This window comes from Schistosoma haematobium, chromosome 2 (assembly GCF_000699445.3).
Source record: "Schistosoma haematobium chromosome 2, whole genome shotgun sequence".
Lineage (NCBI taxonomy): Eukaryota > Metazoa > Platyhelminthes > Trematoda > Strigeidida > Schistosomatidae > Schistosoma > Schistosoma haematobium.
In genome coordinates, this window is record NC_067197.1 from 21720356 (window position 1) to 21738387 (window position 18032).

The 18032-nt window shown below is 32.5% G+C and overlaps 1 protein-coding gene across 1 annotated transcript in view; it reads left to right on the forward strand.

Moving 5' to 3' along the window:
• SLC7A1_1 (High affinity cationic amino acid transporter 1) overlaps nt 1–17325 on the forward strand; it is an 83044-nt gene extending 65719 nt beyond the window's left edge. Inside the window, exon 19 of the mRNA XM_051214616.1 lies at nt 13613–17325. The gene's annotated coding sequence lies outside the window, so the exon portion shown is untranslated. The remainder of the gene's footprint in view (nt 1–13612) is intronic.
• The last annotated feature ends 707 nt before the right edge of the window (nt 17326–18032 follow it).

Genomic DNA, 18032 nt, shown 5'->3' on the forward strand with positions numbered 1-18032 from the left:
CCTATAACAGTAAAACTGGATATGATTTATCATGGCAGGGTAGCAATGCAATTAAGTATAATGGCATTCAAGAAATATAATGAGTATAGTAAATTAGTATAATATATGAAACAAGATTCTGAAGTATCAGATTTAACCACAAGAGAACCTAATGAAATAAAATGAATTCATCTTATTCTAATCAACTCTTTATTCTTACTATATTCAAGAGGATAAAAGGAACTTAGTGTATATAATTAAAGAATGGTTGGTAATTAGAACAAATAAATCTGATCCAGTATTGCCTATTTTAAAACTAAACGATTTCTTACACAAAACTCACTAGTGATTTGTTTGGTGATGTACTTCCAGTAGGAAGAACCTTCTCTTAATTAGTTTGATTTACTCTAATGTGAGATAATAACTCGCCGATTCTCATTGATTTAGGATTGTTTTTACAGTGAATACATATAGATTGTTTTCTTAGATTTTTAAAACAATTGACAATAATTTACTCCAACTATCAATTACGTGAGAATCCAAATAATTCATTCAGTTCTACCAGTGTATCCGAACACTGATTAATCAACATAGTCCTTAAGATAAACAATGAGAAATTTAAAGGTATGATCAAATTAAATCATATTTACAATTCAAAACAATCAACCCTAATGGTTTAACAGATTCAATATTTAAATAAAGCGAGCCAGAAATCTACTCAACAGGAGTTTCTTTATGTGGTAATTATTTATGAAGTTTGATAGATATTGGGCTCCGAGTATAGAGAAGACATTATACCTTAAATTGTATTTGAAATAACTTCAGAGATTTAAATTTACGGAATTTCAAAGTCTCATCCAGAAGACTTGTTTGGGGAAGTTCAAACAAGTTTGGTAGATGATACTTTGGAATCATTTAAATTTCAATCTCAGCTTATTTCGAATATAATTTTCACATATATTTGTGATGTTGTTTAACCAAAAATGTAGATACTAATTTATAATGGTTATAATAATGATAATAATAAGTTATTCCAGAAACTATAGGCGTACTCAGCAGTTGATATATTTGTTATATCCAAGATGGTTCAAAAATACAAATGTGCGTGATTAAAAGTAGGAAGCTTAATATGTATCAACGATACAATAAGATACCATTTTGAGGGCATTTGTTGTGATTGATATTGTTAGCTGAAATGTCATAAGTTGCCATTTAAAAAGCTGTATATATGTTTGCCACTGTATAGTTTCGGCTCGTTTCCAAGACTGACGTTCATTAGTTTACTCTTTGCTAGGATAGTCGGCGAACATTCATAACATGTTTCATACTAGAGTGAAACAGATGTTTAGTGTCCCTGATACCTAATGGAACTTAAATCAATATTATTTTCTGTCGACAATCAGCTCAAACACATTTTTGTTTTATTCACAATTTTCTTCAGTGAGATAATCAATTTTATTACCTTCTAATCGTAGGAAACACTAGAAAAATTAATTTACAAAAAGATAATTAAACTTTGTATAATAAAGAGTTTTATAAAACAGAATCTAGATTATTTACCTTGATGATTTAATGCCTAACTAATTACTGCAGTTTTTTCATGACTCTCAAATTAGTGTTAGCAAGAATGCAAATATATATATGACCCTTTATAATCCAAGTAACTACTAACTGTTTTATGCCTTATTGCCAAGTTTAAAAATCAAATATATTCAAAATAAATGTTCATCCTATTATCTTTTTTCTGTGGCATTTCCATTATCCTCATAAAATCAAACAAACTTATTGCATAATCGTCTTTGAAACAAGTGTCAAAATGTTTTTATTTTAATAAGCTTAGTTAAAAGGAATTAACACCTTTCCTAATATATTAAGAAATTCTTCTAAAAATTGTTGTTCAGTAACAACTTACAATTAGTCAACATTAAAACACAATACATACACATATTTAGTCAAGTGATCATAATCCTCATTTCATTGTTAAAATGAGTTCATATATCTATATGTATGTAAGTATGTGTAAAGAAGCACGGTGTTTAGTTTTTTTCTTCTTTTGGCATTCATTTTGTCAAATAATTCCAATTACAGACAATTATATACAGGTGAGAAAAAAATATACATAGTTTTGGAGAGAAAAACTAGAAAAGAACAGAAATAATAATAAAAATTATTATTATTAATACCAGAGATTAACAAGTCTGTATATTCCACAAAGAATGTGATCAGACATAACTAACTATTGAGGTTATTCATGTTCGTTGTTATAAGGATAGGGATAAGTAAGTAAGAAAGAAAGAAAGAAAGGAGGTATTTAGAAAATATAACTGAGACAGAAAATCAAACAATCAGTCCCTTATTTAGATCTAAGTTAAACAACTTTTGGACAAATAAATACATAAATAAAGAAATGAAAAAGCGTGGCTTTTTTTATAAAAAAAAAAGCTACATCAGTGTTGTTTTAATTTCTTTAGGGTACACAAATAAACTAACATGGTATCATACACTACTCTATACATACATATATACATGAAAATATTTTATTAAAACTACACATACATATTACATAGAGACTAAATCATATATATTACACACTTGAAGATAATGATAATGATGAAATTCAATCTTAAAATCATTATTTTAAGTTGACAGTTAAAGATTGACAAAACAAATACGATTATAGTAAAGATTATGATTTCAATTTAATGTTTGTATTAAAACCAACTTAGATGATAGTCATTCTTTTTGTTAGAGAAAAAAATGTTTTTAAAGAACTTTTTTAATCTTTCCCTAGTAACTGACGTCTTATGATATGTGGGGGTGCTTTTTTTTCAATTATGATGTATTTATTATTTGTTGTTTTGCCTTGGATACTCACTACTTTTCGTGTAAAATAAAATCCACACTTACGTATTCAGCTACATTTACAATATTGTTTCTAGAAATTCTAGTAAGAGATCATGAGAGATGTGAAATAATCAACAACAAAAAATGAAAAGACATTAAACCTTAAATCAAATTTGATGTGTTATCCTTAAATATCAACTGTTATACTTGGTTAAATAATTGTATAGTACTGTGTATGGTATGAGACTAGTTGCTCTATTCTCCTCTTCATTTTTCATTTTTGTATATTTGTTAATATTAAACTCAGGTCATGTCTCAAATGAATGACAACTAATTGACGAACTCGATAACTATGTAAGGAATAATGCACCCGGATTCAAGGTATACTCTATTGAAACCCAATTAAATGACAATTGAATAAGTGATAGGGAATAATTCTTTTTACTAATTATTAATCTATTTATGTAGTAATGATGGATATTTGTTACGATGTTTGAAAAATTTACCAGTCAATGAAACTCTTAATTATATTGTTGCTAACTGACACTACATTGACAACAATGAATGATTTTCATATAGATTTATAAATATTAAAAAAAATTGAATTATATTTAATTGTGTCAATAAAATTTATTGGCTCAAATAAATAAATTAGAATGAAGTTGTGTTGTTGTTGTTTTCTTTTTGTTTCATAGAGAAAATACATTGTCTGTTTAAATAATCGTCACTTTATAGTTCTATTTTGTTTACGTCAAATATTAGGACATGCGTGTCCTAATTTCAGTACTGAATTAATCGATATACGTGAGTTAGTTGTAAAACCAAAAATATACATTGTTATGTACTTACATAAATAGTTTTTGGAAACTGTTAGAAATGCAAATCATTGGAAGCCATTTCAGTGAATTGAAGGTTAGGTGCTCACTAAATGATTAGGAGGTTGAAGATTTGTACATTGTCTAGGTCGTGAGTAAGAATTGTTAGAAGTAAAATAGCTGTTTAGTGCTTCCTGGCTTTCAGTCTTTGTATTGCTGAATTAAATTCATGATGCAGACCATGATCATACATATCTTTAAATGTGGTCGAGTAGGAGGTATTGAGATACTACTTTTGGTCTACTGAACCATCCAGCTCAGTGAAAAAAACACCAAAATCATCCACTCGAGCTATAAATTTTCTCCACTATTAAGATACTACTGTCTCTATCTGGTAAGTTTTTGTTGATTTTATAGTGTAAGTTATGGAATTCACCGTTCTCTTACTATGAGTTCACATATATAAATTAATTTATTTAAATTATATGCATCAAAGGGTACTACAATGTAAAACTTATTGATAAATGTATTGAATGATACACAGCTTAGGAGAAATAACTTTCTATGAACTCTTCATGATTTCGAAGTGTTTGTAGAAAATTACTGATGACAACATAGTGACATAACAGAAAAGAGAAATAATAGATTTGTAGAAAAATAAGTGGTATTAAGTACTATTACAGTATACACCTTAAATGTGGCTTTAAGAAAAAAAATTTGATAAATGTTTTATTGATTTATAGAAAGATAATTTTGCATGAACTTAAGTAGTAAATATTTAAATACAACCGCAAAAACCCTAAAAAGTCAAATGATTTTAATGAACTTAAATATTTAAGGTACAGTAGTTTCTGAATATTGTTCAGTTTGAAGTCAATTTTCATTGAGAACTTACATGTACTGGAAAAGTATTGGAAATCATAAAACATTAAGCCCTTTTTTTTTCTTATTTGGAATTCATAAACAATGTTTGCCTATGAATATACGTTGGCTCAAACTTAGAACCTCCGTTTCTCACAGTAAGTGTATAAAATTTTAATACTCCCGAATCGGAATTCAATAGTCCACATTATCAATCTTAATTAGTTCATTTGTATTACGCAGTAATTATCTGGTGTAGGTATATGTTGTGGGAAACCATTCCACATTCTAAAATATCTCCACAAGTTTAACAATAATTGGACAAAATAATAAATTAGCATAGGAGGATTTGTAAAGATTGTAAAGTGTTGATAGCTTAAATCACAAACTGATCTAAGATAGACCAGCATCGGAAACGTGAAAGAACTAGACAGACTTTTCTTCCTGATATGAAACTCTTCAGCAGTGCACGTCCATGACCCGCACATATGGAATTGAACCCAGAATCTTCGGTCTTGAGCGCGAACACTTAACTTCTAAACTTTTGAGTCGGCATCCAACGGTGTAAATGCTCAACTTCAATCAATTCGTGATATTGCACAACCTCCATCCATTCCCTCTGATGAATAAGTATCTCACACTCGACATAAGCGTTTGCGCGAGAGACCGAAGGTCTTGGATGTGCACTTCTAAGGAGTCCAAAACTAGGACGGAACGGACGTTCGGTGCTTACAAAATTTAGATGCCGGTTTGTTCAAGACCGATACGTGATCCAAACTATGAAAACAAAATTCTAGAAAAAGTCATATTGCGCTCCCTCATTTTCACTGTTTTATGTTCATAAAAGTATTTTGAGATACTTTTACCTATGCTACTTATATACTTATATCTGTGTGCAACGAAGAATATTACCAACAAAAAAACTGTTCTTTATTATTATTAATACATTAGCACAATTATTTACAGGATTTGATAGAAAAGAATAAGAAATCAATCATTTTACTCAATTCTTATTTGATAAGATTGTTTCACATATATCACTCAACTGTTTCATATTCATTTCTAGTTTAAGTTGATATAAAACAAATCTCCTTTCTATAGGTAAACATTGTATGTCTTACATCTCTATTGAACTATTGTCAATTTATAGTTCGGTAAAAACATTAATACCATTTGAAGCAGTTTTTATATAAAAATGAATTATTTACATAATTTACATTGGTTTACAATGGAAATTTTAAAAAACAATTGATTTTTATGTTTACTAAATAGTATTGAAAAAAAACAATGCCCATATTGTTTTAATCGGAGGGGGAGGGGTTTTCTCCATGTATAATTTACATGCTTATTACTATAAACCAGTTTATTGATTAGATAAAAGATATTTTTTATAAAAAAAAAGAAACAATGAATAACCACGTTTGTTACTCGACAATTTACTATATGATATATTAGCGCAATACATTTCGAACAATCTGATCACACATATACTTGTTAAGAGCATTTATATATAAAAATAAAAGGTCAACTAGACAGGAAACGGGGTAAGAGGAGTAAGGATAATGATAAGAGTAATAATAATAATAATGTGAACACAATTTGAAACCTAATCACTCTGGATAATAAGTCAATATATATAAATGCTCTTAACAAGTATATATGTGACCAGATTGTTCGAAATGTATTGCGCTAATATATCACATAGTTCTGATAATCTTCGTCTTCTAATATCATTATCGAAATTTACTATAGTTACAAAGACAAAAATCAATAATTTTTTATCAGGTAGATGTAAAAACAAAAAAATCAGTTCACAATAAATAAAGATAAACTACATCATAACAACTAGTCGAAAAAAATATTCATATATATATATATATATATATATATATATATATATATATCCTGAGTTAATTTATTCAGTAAATAGAAATATAATACTTACAGGTAGAGAATAAAAAAATGATTATTACTATAATATAAAGATTAATATTTTTCAGCTTCATAATGGAGAAGATATTGAAAAATTAATTACTTTATAGTCCATTTTTAACTTGACTTATAAAATACACATAAATGAAGGTTAACTAATATTTTCTTTTGAAAGAATTATATGATAATTTCAGAAATTTTATTATTGCTTGAATAGTGAGAGGAATAAATAGATAAATGATTGAACTTAATTACTTGTTTACTTATGTAGATGCGCTTGTTACTCCTCATGGAGGAGTAAAAGCCTCCCACCAGTACTCACCATCCAACTCTTCTGAGCAATCCTTTACAGTTTTTTCTGGTTGTTATTCATCCTTTTCAGATCTGCTTCCGTTTCCCGACGTAATGTGTACTTTGGCCGTCCTCTTTTCCGTTTCCCCTCAGGATTTCAAGTTACGGATTGCCTCGTGGTGCAGTTTAATGATTTGCGTAATGTATGTCCTATCCACTCCCAACGTCTTTTCTTAATTTCCTCTTCAACTGGAAGCTGGTTTGTTCTCTCCCACAGAAGGCTGTTGCTCATGGTATCCGTCCGATCGATAGTGAGTACCTTGCGCAGACAATAGTTCGTAAATATTTGTACGTTGCTGATGTTGGTTGTAGTAGTTCTCCAAGTTTCAGCTCCGTACAGTAGAACTGTTTTGATTTTCGTATTGAAGATTGTGACTTTGATATTGGTTGAAAGTTGTTTCGAGTTCCATATGTTCTTCGATTGTAGTGAAGTGGCCCTTGCTTTGCCAATCCTTTCATTTACGTCTGCATCTGATCCTCCTTGTTCATCGATGATGCTTCCCAGGTATGTGAAGGATTCCACATCTTCCACAGCTTCTCCATCAAGTGTGATTGGATTGGTGTTCTTCATGTTGTATTTGAGGACCTTGGTTTTCCCCTTGTGTATGTTGTGGTCAACTGATGCAGAGACTACTGCTACACTTGTTGTCTTCATCTGCATTTGTCCGTGTGTATGGGATAGTAGGGCTAGGTCATCTGCGAGAGAGAGTAGACAGCCTTGTCTGACTCCGGTCCTTACTTGGAATGCATCTGTCAGCTATCCTCCATGCACGATCTTGCACTATAGTCCATTGTATAAATGATTCAAGAAGCTGTGTTAATAACTTCTAAGACATTAAATATCACTACATCCATTTATTACTAATCTATCAAGCATTATCAATATTTTATCATTCTAACCACTGATTAAAAAGAAATTCATTAAACGTAGCAGTGTAATATTGCTTGGTTTCCTATTTCTTTTTGACTGTTGCTAATCTTTCGGAAAATTTGAGTCTCACTGACCGAAAACTATTGCGATAATTTAGTGGTTAGTTGATATGTAGAAATTTGCCCAATTAGCGGGTGACTTTTTACATAAGTCGTCAGAATTTTAAGAACCATGGAAAAACAGAATACACTGTTCTTGCTCAACACTTTTCAGGTCATTGGAGTAGTACAATATCTTTGAATACGATGATACTTAACGTTTAACTTCAATTATTTTGCGATAGACAGACATAGTCCTTTATGTATCCAGATATTTTAGTGAGTTTTCATCTCATTTTTAGCTTGACTGACTCCACAATCAATGATTTATAATTGGGACAGAGAAATTCACCTTGGAACTATTTATGTCATATTTTAAATAACATCTTACTATACTACTAACATCTTATTAGTGATCAATTAGAGTGGTATATAACTGTTAATTAAACCTTTGCTGATGGATTTCCAATTAACCTTGGCATTCATTCTTCTAACTGGTAATATTAAATGCTTTATAAAGTAGCATTTTATATTTTAATATACTTGGAGTTTTTAAACAATGTTTTTTCTATAATTATGCACCTTTCTGATTCAAAATTCGTTAATTCATCCACTCATTCATTACTGAGGAAAAAGGTCTTAAAATAAGGTAAATTGATAATCACATTATTTGACTAAAAATCCATAAACATAGCGATTCTATGGAATAACTCCAAATAGTAGAAATGGTATTATGTTAAAAGCAATTTACTTTTAATGACAAATAATATGATTAATATCAGAATGGGTTTTGTGGATAATATAGTAATTTTTAATGGTTGAGACCATGAGTCAATTGAAGCTAGATCACCATGGGAAACCTGAAAGCATTGGAAGGCCGTTTCGTCCTATTGTGGGATTTCTCAACGATTAAAATTACTATAATATCCACAAGAACCCGTTCTGAAATTAATCAACATATGCTTACTGATGATTGGCTTCAAGAGGTATTTCCTGGAGTTCTAATGAGAAGCAATGACTAGTGGAGTTCAACCGTGTCTCTTGTGAGATAGTAACTCACTGAAGACAATGTTGGATGTGTAGCTTAATTTCGTGTATTAGTTGAAATTAGACATTAACACCATTGGATGCCTGTTGGCTCAGTGGTCTATTGGTTAGGCGTTCGCCTAGATGTAACTATTTTGTCAAGAGTTATTTAGAATAAATGGATTGTAGCTAAAAGTGGAATCCAAGGTATTTTTCAAAATAAATCATATTATTTATTAGGTTAATCTAAGTTTCCTAAGAAACTTTGTTTTTTTTCAATGCAAGTTCTTACTTGTTATGGAATTTTTAAAATAAAAAGTGCTATTTCACATCAGAGAATCATCTACACATAGTTGAAAAATTGATAGTTCACTGTACTGTATTTTCTTTAATAGCAATTTACGATCATTTAAACAAAATGTATTCACAATTTCACATAAGCATTAAATTTTATTTGAAGATGAATTTTTTTTATCATCAATGAGTTATGTTTAGCTATAGAACCTTTGAAAACTGTGGATTATAGAACAAAAATGTTATTTTTGTTCAAGTTGTCTTAACAATGCACACCTACGATATCATATTTAGTGGTCCAAAACATTTGACTAGTGCCGATTTTAATTAAAGTTAAAAGAATGGAAAATAAAATAATCCCACCAACAGAATTAGTTTCTACATTATTTCAGGTAAGTTTTATTAACGAATGACAGATAAAAGAAAGCCTATGTGCAAGGTTATCCGTTAATTTTCTCAGGCTCCTTAAAATCAAAAGGTGGAACATGGAATTTCCGATCTTTCCGACTAGCGATTACATTAATATGTATTTAGCGGAATTCAGTCAACACTAAGATCTAAACTAAAATCATTTCTCACTACTCAATAATCAGTCGATGTAAATATCTTAGTCTTATATAAGGTCAGTGACAGTCTAGATGATTAATTCACTAATAATATCTCCGACTGTGACTAAGGTCTGAATTCCATGTTAATTAGCCGTTCCCTCAAGATTATGAGTACACTTAAGAAGAAATCTAACTCTACAGCTTCTTGTTATTCGAATTTAACCAACCACCATTAATTTACTAAAGATAGTAATATGTGTTGAATTGTGATATCTACAGGTTAATCAATAGTTCACTTTATGACCTGATGGACATCATTATAATTTTACTTAGAATTTTACTTTCAGTTCATAAAATTCTAGGTTGACGTTCAACACTATAGATTCCCTCTTTTTCTACCGGGAAACGCTTAACATTTGCTACTGATATGGTTTAAAAATATTGAAACATTTTTTAATAATCGGTCTCTTTGGAATTTCTTCACATGCTGAACTTAATTTTTCGTAGTATTTTGGACAAGTTTAATTGTTCTTCGGAAGTGTTAAATTAATTGATAGTTGTATTGTTAGCATTATTATTATTACTATTATCATCATTACTAGTAGTCGTAATAGTCCTGGTAGTAGTAATAGTAGTAGTAGTAAATGTTAGTTCCTGTTGTTGAGCATCATTTAAATTTGTAAGCTAGAAGAAATTGAGTTGATTGTAATAATAGCCTACGTGTATTATCATTCCGTTCAAATTCTGGATTTTATTTGAATCTAATTCATTCACTCTGTAATATAGCGAATAAGCTTAAATAACCTATTGGCATTAAAGATACAATATTTTTAAGCATAGATAGATGGTTGCTAGCAGTGGAGTCCTGGGGTCTCAGAGTGAATATCAACTCTAGGACATAGGCACATCCATTTCACAAGTCTTAAACAGGACTAAATGTGCATTGGAAGTTCCATTCTTAGCCAATATCGAACATTACCTATGACAGTATTGAACCAATCCGTACAGGATGCATGTTTATCAAAACACAATTATCAGTTGTAGTCCTACTACTCATTAATGGGAAGATTTAAACAAATAGTGCAAATGAATATCATGTTTTTTTTTATTGTAATATGTTTAAACAAAATTGACAGTAAAATGAAGAACTTAATTTCATATTTATCACTAATTAGATAAATTTATTATATAAAAATTGTAGATAAAAGTGTGTTTACATAAAATGTCAAATAAACATGACTACAGTAATTATTAAATAGTGCTTATTCTTTTTAAAGTTGACTTAGTGACATTGTAATTATCGATACAATTATCACTAATTTTCTATTTCTTTTTGTTTGAGAAAAAACACACAACAACAACAAGGCATAACATTGTTCTGTATGGTTTAAATTACTTACTTATTTACTTACTTACCTACTTATTTATTTACTGTTTCTTTCTTATTATAAACGTAAAGACAAAATTAGAGCCCATTTAGTATATGCGGACAATAACAACAAAATTAACATTTGTTCAATGTCTATAACTGGGATATTGGACAAAAGGCAAATGATAAGAAGAGTAGGCTGTTTTCTTTCAACAATATGTAAGTGTGTATCATATAACTAACTTTATATAATTGTATATATTGGTGATCAGTTTCTTTCCGTTAACAAGAACACAATATGTCTGATAGAATAAGAGAAGAATTTAAAGAGTAGATGGGTAGGAAATAAAAAGAGTATAAATTATGAATATGAGTTACACCGTTATTCTAAAAAAAAAAGTTTTTTTTTTGTTTTCATTGAAAAAAAACAATCATATAAAAGTGTATAAATAAATTTAATTTGAGATAACTCAAATGGAAATAGTTGTTATTGCTTATATATTTGTACAATATTAATAATGACAGTAAAAAAAAGTATGTCAATGTTAGCCGAACAGTATACATTAACTTTTTTTTCACATTTATAGGTTTCCTTTCAAACTATAAAGTTTATATTCATTTGATGTTGTTTGCTTGTATATTTTCATCGTTATTTAGAATTGTATTTAATTAGTCTCTTGTTGGCATATGTGTATTCTATGCAGATTGCATCGATATTGCCTTAAGTTACAAGCATTATAAACAAAGATGGATAATGGTTAACAGTGGAATCTAAAATGCAAATTTCGTCCTATTTGGGATTCGTCAGTTGAATGTACTTGTACTTATTCATCTTTGCTTATAAAGCTTTTGACTTAAAGCAATATCGAAGCAATCCGCATAGGATGCACATATGCCAATAAGAGACTGATCAATTGAAGTCCTAAACAACGATGGGGAGATATAAACAAACAAACAACAAGTGAAATTAAACTTCACCCCATCACACAAGCAAGTGGCTATCAGGACTCAGTAGCTAAATGGATAACGTGATGGTGTTTGAAGCGAACGGTACTGTATTCAAGTTCGGGAGTGAGCATCAACTCTGAGATGCAGGTACATCAATCTGACTAGTCCCGAATAGGATGAACTGTGCATCCTCGGTTCCACTGTTAACCACTATCCATATCTGCTTATAAAGTTTATAGTTATTCACAGTTAAACTATATATGATATCTTTTACTGAAACATGCAAATATTTATATACAACTTAAAATGCGATGCAGTAATCAAATAATGATTAATGTGTAAGCTAGTGATATATACCTGACTGCCTGGATTGAAATCGGTAGAGTGAGGTTTAATTCTGAAATATATTAATTGAAAATCAATTGAGTTAATCACTAATATGACGAATAAGTGTAAAAATAAACTGGACATTTTATTAAGAGCCCTTAACAATTTCTTACAAAAAATTTCAGAAACTCGTACAATGTTAAAAAAATACTTAGTCCAATAAGTCTACTTTAGAAACTTTCAAGATAATTACATGAATTCGAAAGACTTAACAGAAGGTAAACAGTCAATTTCAGTACAAAATATATCAGTTTTCCAACAAATCAGATTCTCACGTGGATGTTGTGATGGTCCTCTGGATGTTTGAATTACTCGCACGTTACCGGTGTTCATAATGGTTGTGATAAACTACACATTCTGACACATATCTATCCAATGGTACATGTTGTGTGAATAATTGTCAACAGATGTGAATCTCACATTCACACACAAGTGACACACCGGTTGATTAGAATAAATCGATTTCAGTAGTTAGATACCAATAATATGTATTATTTTCTACATATGAACCAAACGAGACCGTCGATAGGACCATTGTGGTGATTTCATTTCGATCGTTGAGCATTCCATGAATACGATTCCAATTTTATTGGATGACTAACTGTGAAATTCCTTTGTTTTTACTAATCGGATAATCAAACAATAGAAACTAGCTATTCAGAAGCCGCTAACCTAATTCTTGGTACGATTCGGCTTCCTGTCACGTGACAATAACATTCAAATATTTAGGAATAAGTCAGTTAACAATTCATTAGTAAACAGATTATTTAGTCATATTTTAAAACTTTATCCAAACTATTTTGAAATATTTATGCTGAATGTATTCGCATTCTATTTATTTGTCAGATAATATTCTCCTTTTGTGTCATGACTGTTAAATAAAGTGTAACTCACAATCTTGTTCTTCTTTTGTTCTACTAACCAATAAATCTAATACCATTTGTCTGTTTGGTGTGTAGAGATTAATACGAGTAGTTATTATTAGAAACAGAACAAGAGAAAGGTAGATACAAAATCTGAGTACATTTGTAGGATACATTAGTTGCGATTTTATTATCTTTCTGAAAAACGGTTGTGTTGATTTTGAATCAGTTAACCGAATACAATTCCAATGATCTTTTCTAGATTTCAAATAAACTTTCTCGAGTACATATTAACATTTGACGAACATGTAGATTCTGAAAAAGCTATCATTTCGGGTCATTAAATGAAGTCTTTTTTATTTTTATGTTGCAATTATTTCATTTTTACAGAATAGTTATGGATTCTTTGTTGTGTATCAATTTTAGTACAGTACCTGATTCAGTTTAGCCGCCTGGGCAGTATCCCAGCCCACACAAAAATTGAGTGTTGATCACAACTGGAGAAAATTGCTCTCGCCTCAGTTCACATTCCAACAAATTGAATTCACAATTATTTGGTAATACTCGTTTTATTTCATAATGCGTCACCTGTCTCATCCCTTTCATTCTTATTTTGTGTATTCTTTTATTTTTCGACTTGTATAATAGCTCTCTTGTAGTGGAAACCCTGTTCTATCTAAACGATCTCAAGTCACCCACCGGCTAAAAGTTCAATGCTACCACCAACTACGGATTTTGAAACCACGTATACCATTCAAACTGGCCTCCTTCAATGTCTACACACTAATACAGATAGGACAACAGAAAAAGTTGGTTATGTCCTAAAACGTCTCAACATCAATGTCTGTTGTTTATCCGAGACCCTAATTCAAGACTTTGGTGAGGCGCTACAAATTCGCTCTGTCGCTTAAAAAAGTTTGTTTCACGTGAGTTTATCTGGGGACCTTGTGGTATCTTCATCTGGATATGCTGGCGTTGGTGCCAAACTAAGCGCTAGAGTTGAGGCAGCACTAATCAACTGGGTCCTCACTAATAGCCGGTTATGTGCTGTTAGCTTAGAAAGTTCCATCAAAGTGCAAAGAAATCAGTGTGAGAAACAATGTCTTTTCGTTTTCTCCGTCTATGCTCCGACAGATCGTAGCCCAGATGCAATAATGGATGAGTTTCACCAGTAGTTAACTGTTCTTCTGCAGAAAGTGCTTTCGAAAGATATTGTGGTACTAGCCGCGGACTTAAATGCTCAGGTCGTGCGTCTGTGCACAGAGGAGAGTCGTTAAGGTGGCCGATAGGGACTTGTTGGTCACAAGTCAGATAACGTTTACCATCTACTGCAACTAGACTCAGACTACAACCTGGATCTGGTTCACACTTACTTTCGGTACAGTCGTCATTGATGTGCTACTTAGCGTCCTCCCTCCGCATCTCAGACCAGAACTCATATTGGTCACATTAAGATCAGATATCTCTGGCGTGGTTGCGTACAAGACTGCCCGCTTCTTTTAAAGTACCCATCTGGACTCCGATCATGCCCTTGTTTACGCTGATCTTACCATACGTTTCAGTGGCCGACAAATTCATCGTCCTTAACGGATCGATGTCAGTGAATTGGTTGCAGCTTCCATTGCAACCAAATAACAAACCGAGCTAGGTTCAGGGCTAGTTACCATCCCACCGAAAAGTATAGATGAGCATTGGCTACAAATGCATGACACCACGAAAATGGCGAGTAAAGTCGCTTGCGGCTTCGCGAACCGTCCCGAACTTTGCATCGGCAGGCTCCTTACAACTCATTAAAGCACATCGATCTAGTTCGATTGACTGTGAGTTTGACCATAAACGAAGATTGTTACGTGACGAAATTGTGTAGAGCTTGCATAACGACCGAGAAGCCTGATGGTCAGAGCATAGTGACGTGTTATGAACATCGGCTGCTTCCGGTAACGGCCGGAAGCTTTTCCAACACATCCGAGTCACTAGGAGCAAGACGTCTGATGTGATTGAAGCAATATATAAAGCTTATGGGTTACCAATCACTATCATCTAACGACGCCTTGGACGATGGACAGAGTCTCTTGAGAGGCATTTCAAATGGCCTGCTGCTCCGACGACATCGGTCAGACTGTCCTGCAATCCACGGCTGGTGACAACTAATCCACCTAACGAGACGCAGGTCCTCAAGGAGCTCAAAATTTCGGAGCCCCACAAATCACTGGGCTCAGATGACTTACCTCCGACCCCTTTTAAAGATAGTGGTAACTTTCTGGTTAAGGAACTGACTGGGTTGGTTAGAGAGGTCTGACAATAAGAGAGTGTCCCATCATCATGGAATAAGTCGATAGTTATTCCTATCTTTAAAAATGGTTCACGTCACCTTCGCAAGAACTATTGAGGTATAAGTCTACCTCCGACCGTGTGCAAGCTGTTGGCTATTGTCACACTTCGTAGATTGTTCAAAACCCGAAAAAGATTGACTCGTAAGGAGCAGGCTGGTTTTCGTTTTGGTCGAGGATGTATTGATCATATCTTCACCCTCCGACAAATGTTAGAACACCGCCATACTTATCAAAGGCCAACAATCGTAGTGTTTCTTGACATCAGGGCTGCCTTCGATTCGTCGGACAGGACTGTTCTCTGGGATTGTCTATTCAAGAAGGGTGTGCCTGAGAAGTTTATTAACATCCTAAAAGCTTTATATACAAACACCTCAGGTAGAGTGAGGGCATACAACCAACTTTCTCCATTGTTCCATTCCAGCAGTGGGGTTAGGCAGGGTTGCCCAATCTCACCATTCCTCTTCAACTTTGCCATCGACGACATTCTGGAAACAGCTTTGATGGATGTAAGTAATGGCGGTGCGGATCTGTTGCCTGTAGAAGGACTTCTCGACCTTGAGTATGCGGATGATATTGTCTTACTGTGCGATAATGTCTAAGGCATGCAATCCGCACTTAATCAGCTGGCAATCAATGTCCGTAGGTACGGTATGTGCTTTGCACCTTCGAAATACAAAGTACTTCTACAAGACTGTCAGGATTCTAACCCCTTTCTCACCCTGGATGGTGAGCAGATAGACGTAGTCGAGAAGTTCGTGTATCTAGGTAGCTGCATAAGTGCTGTTGGTGGCGTGAGTGATGAGATCAATGCACGTATAGTGAAAGCCAGAGCGGCTTATGCCAATCTGGGCCATCTTTGGCGCCTTCATGATGTCAGTTTGGCTGTAAAAGGTCGGATCTACAACACGTCGGTGAGAGCAGTTTTGCTCTATGTTTGTGAAACCTGGCCTCTCCGAGTTAAGGATGCTTGACAACTCTCTATATTTGATCATCGTTGTCTTTTGAGGATTGCTAACATCCAGTGGCAACACCATGTTAGTAATGCGAAGGTTCGGTAGCGCATGTTCAGGCACAGAGATGATAATTCAGCTGGTGTCACCATCTTGAAACACCGACTTTGGTGGATGTCCTACAAATGTCGTACCAGCGAATTCCTCATCGTCCATTAGTTGCCGACTCTGGGATTTGTTGGAAAGAGCTGACGGGTGTCCAGTGAACAACATATTATTGTGGTATGAAAATAAACTGTACGGGACTGGCTTGTTTGGTCCTTCACGACTCCCTTGTCAGAGTCCTAGAGATAGTGCAACGCAGTGGCTTGAGACTTTGCCAGACAGATCAGAATAGAAGCCAGTGGTGATCCTGCTGTAACTTTCTTTTACATTCTTCATAAAAAATAAACGCAAATTCTTCAACTGAAAGAATTCTTTTTGGTCGTATTTTTGCTAACTGAACTGCCTCTCCCATTATCATTATTTCACTATCATACACTAATTTCTGTTTGTTGTTGTTCTTCTTTTTCTTATACGCACTTTACATTCTCTATCTCTTCACAGCCTCATTGTTATTATGTGGCGTATATGTATGTGGTGCCCTCTTGTACCAATATTTATATGTTCAAATAAATAAATGATGATGGATAGTGAACAAATAAAATCTTTTTTTTACTTTCTTAGTTGAAAAGTCTATGAGACAATTAAAGTCAAAAATCATTTTTAATTTAAATAATATTTACCTTTCATCAAGACTTATTCTAGTGGGCAGCCTATACTGCACCACAAGGGGTAACAGGCGTATGTAAGTTAGGTTCATCATATGCTTAATAAACAGGGGATGTGTACTTACTGTTGAATTTTACACTTTGGTTTGTTATGCAATACAAAATTTTAAATATAACTATTAGTTCTCAATTTATTCTAAACAATTATGAGAAAGACTATTGGTGAACTTTCGAAATAGCACAAAGATTGACCGGTGTTGTGCATTTTGAGATATTTTATTTGAACTACAAAATATTTCTATTGTTTTTTTTAAAAACCTGGTTTGGCTTATTCAACTAGTTATGTAGTTCCTTTTGACAAAAAAGGTCAACGGATTTAATATGTCGTTGATGAAAGAGTCAATCTTGTATTAAGGATAAATAATTTTAGGAGGTTAGCTTTTGAACTTCAGTAAGCAAAATATACTTTGGTATCTAACAGCTTAAAACATATCTCTCTTATGCAAAGGATTACAAGATAATTCTAGATAATAATAATAGCTAATAATAATTATAAGTAGAATGCTGTGTTTACTGAGTAAACGGATCAAATTAAGTGATTTGACATTACCATACATTACCCACAAAAAGCGCCGACTTATATATTTTGTTAGCTATAACTAATACACTGAAGGTTGTAATAATTTTGCGGAATTGTTAGAATCATAAATAGAAATAACTATTTCAATGTGGAATTAAGAGCACCTCAAAATATGACGACGATAAATTGAGGTGTTAAATAATACACTCATTT